Below are 3,469 nucleotides of genomic sequence, written 5' to 3'. Positions count from 1 at the left end.
AGAGTGAATCAGCAACCAACAGAATGGGAAAAAATTTTTGCAGTCTACCCATCTGACAAAGGGCTGATATCCAGAGTTTACAGAGAACTAAAACAGATTTATAAGAAAAAAACAAGCCCATTCAAAAGTGGGTGAAGGATATGAACACTTTACAAAAGAAGACATACATGAGGCCAACAAACATATGAAAAAATGCTCATCATCACTGGTCATTAGAGAAATGCATTGAGAAATGCATTAGAGAAATGCATTGAGATACCATCTCATACCAGTTAGAATGGCAATCATTAAACAATCTGGAGACAACAGATGCTGGAGAGGATGTGGAGAAATAGGAACACTTTTACACTGTTGGTGGGAGTGTAAATTAGTTCAACCATTGTGGAAGACAGTGTGGCGATTCGTTAAGGACCTAGAAATAGAAATTCCATTTGACCCATTAATCCCATTACTGGGTATATATCCAAAGGATTATAAATCGTTCTACTATAAGGACACATGCACACAAATGCTCACTGCAGCACTGTTTACAATAGCAAAGACCTGGAACCAACCCAAATGCCCATCGATGATAGACTGGACAGGGAAAATGTGGTACATATACACCCTGGAATATTATGCAGCCATCAAAAATGATGAGTTTGTGTCCTTTGTAAGGACATGGATTAATCTGGAAACCATCATTCTCAGCACACTGACACAAGAACAGACAATCAAACACCGCATGTTCTCACTCATAGGTGGGTGTTGAACAATGAAAACACATGGACACAGGGAAGGGAGCACTACACACTGGGGTCTATTGGGGAGAAATGGGGGAGGTATGGGGGGTGGGGAGGTGGGGAGACATAGCATGGGGAGAAATGCCAGATATAGGTGAAGGGGAGGAAGGCAGCAAATCACACTGCTACGTGTGTACCTATGCAACAATCTTGTATGTTCTTCACATGTACCCCAAAACCTAAAATGCAATTAAAAAAAAAAGAATTCAGCAAAGTTTTCAGATATAAGATTAATGTACACAAATCAGTAGCTCTTCTATACACCAACAACAACCAAGTAGAGAATCAAATCAATAACTCAACCGTTTTTACGATAGCTGCAAAAAATAAAAATAAAATGCTTAGAAATATACCTAACCAAGGAGTCAAAAGACCTTTACAAGGAAAATTAAAAAACACTGCTGAAAGAAATCACAGATGACACCAACAAATGGAAACACATCCCATACTCACACATGGTTACAATCAATATTGTGAAAACGACCATATTGCCAAAAGCAATCTACAAATTCAATTCAATCCTCATCAAAATACCACCATCACTCCTCACAGAATCAGAAAAAAAAATTCTAAAATTCATATGGAGCCAAAAAAGGGCCCGCATAGCCAAAGCAACACTAAGCAAAAAGAACAAACCTAGAGACATCACACTACCTGATTTCAAACTATATTATAAGGCCATAGTCACCAAAGCAGCATGGTGCTGGTATAAAAATAGGCACATAGACCAATGGAACAGAATACAGAGCCCAGAAATAAAACCAAATATTTACAGCCAACTGATCTTCAACAAAGCAACAAAAACATAAAAGTGTGGAAAGGACACCATTTTCAACAAATGGTGCTGGGATAATTGGCTAGCCACATGTAGAAGAATGTTATCGGATCCTCATCTCTCACCTTATACAAAAATCAACCCAAGACTTAAGCCTAAGACCTGAAACCATAAAAATTCCAGAAGATAACACTGGAAAAACCATTCATTGGCTTAAGCAAGGATTTCATGAACCAAGAACCCAAAAGCAAATGCAATAAAAACAAAGATAAATATCTGAGACCTAATTAAAGAGTTTTTGCATGCCAAAAGAATCAGTCAGCAGAGTAAACAGACAACCCACGGAGTAGGAGAAAATCTTTGCAATCTATACATCTGACAAAGGACTAATATCCCAAATCTACAATGAATTCAAACAAATCAGTAAGAAAAAACAAACAATCCCATCAAAAAGGGATCGTAAGTGAAAGAGAAATAACCTAATATTCATAAGTGAAAGATAAATAAAATCCTTCTCAGGCAAGCCAATACTAAGGGAATTTGTTTCAACTACACCAGCCTTACAAGAGGTCCTTAAGGGAGTGCTAAACATGGAATCAGAAGAATGACACCTACTACCACAAAAACACACTTAAGCACATAGCCCACAGACACTAAAAAGCGACTATACAATCAAGTCTATACAACAACCAACTAACAACATGATGGGAACAAAATCTCACTTATCAATACTAATCCTGAGTATAAATGGCTAAACGTCCCTCTTAAAAGACATGGAGTGTCAAGGTGAATAAAAAGACAAGACCCAACCATCTGCTATCTTCAAGATATCCACCTCACATGTAACAACACCCATAGGCTCAAAGTAAAGGGATAGAGACAGATTTACCATCCAAATAGAAAACAAAAAAGAACAGGAGCCGCTCTTCTTATATCAGATAAAACAGACTTTAAATAAGTAACAATTAAGAAGGACAAAGATGGGTATTACCTACTGATAAATGGAAAAATCCAACAAAAACACTTACCTATCTAACTATACATGCACCCATCATTGTTACACCCAGTTTCATAAAACAAGTTTTGCTTGACCTATGAATACTTAGGCAGCCATGTAATAATAGTGAAAGACTTCAACACCCCACTGACAACATTAGACAGATCACTGAGGCAGAAAACTAACAAAGAGATTGTCACTTAATCTCAGACTTGATTAACTGGACCTAACAGACATCTATAGAACACTCCACCCAACAACCACAGAAAATGTTTTTAACATCATTAGTCGTCACGAAAATGCAAATTAAAACCAAGCCCAAAAGTCAATCAATAGAGAATTAGATAAACCATGGTATATTCACATAATGGGATTTTACATAGCAATAAAAAGAAATAAACCACTGATAGATGTAAAATATGGATAAATGTTAGCAATATTATACTGAATAAAAAGAAACCAAACACAAAAGAGCACATATTATATGATTCCATTTTTATGAAGTGTAAGAACAGGCAAAACTATGGAAACAGAAAACAGAAGAATGGTTGCCAGAATCAAGGTGGAGGTGCAAGCAGCAGATGAGGAAAGACACAATGGTTGAGTCATATACTTGAGTCACATAAAGAAGAAAAATGAATTAATTAAAAATAGATTTTTTAATTTTTTTAAAAATACAATGAAAATGAAAACAAGGAAAATTTCTGGAGCATGACAATGCTCTATTTCATGATTGGGATGTTTGCTGCATATGTTACTCTAGTCAAAGCCCATCTAACTTAACACTTAAGATTGCCTGTTCAGGAGGCTGAGGCAGGAGAATTGCTTAAACCCAGGAGGCGGAGGTTGCAGTGAGCGGAGATTGCGCCACTGCACTGCAGCCTGGCGCCTGGTGACAGATCGAGATTCTGCCAC

General features: G+C 37.1%; 1 protein-coding gene across 5 annotated transcripts in view; it reads right to left on the bottom strand.

The window, feature by feature from the left end:
• The window catches only part of SENP7 (SUMO specific peptidase 7), a 201,395-nt gene that overhangs the window by 169,721 nt on the left and 28,205 nt on the right, over positions 1 to 3,469 (bottom strand). The window lies entirely within an intron of this gene.

Source organism: Cebus imitator, unplaced genomic scaffold, assembly GCF_001604975.1.
Source record: "Cebus imitator isolate Cc_AM_T3 unplaced genomic scaffold, Cebus_imitator-1.0 Scaffold321, whole genome shotgun sequence".
Taxonomy (NCBI): Eukaryota; Metazoa; Chordata; class Mammalia; order Primates; family Cebidae; genus Cebus; species Cebus imitator.
Note: the sequence above shows the minus strand (reverse complement) of the source record. Positions and strands in the feature narration are given on the sequence as shown.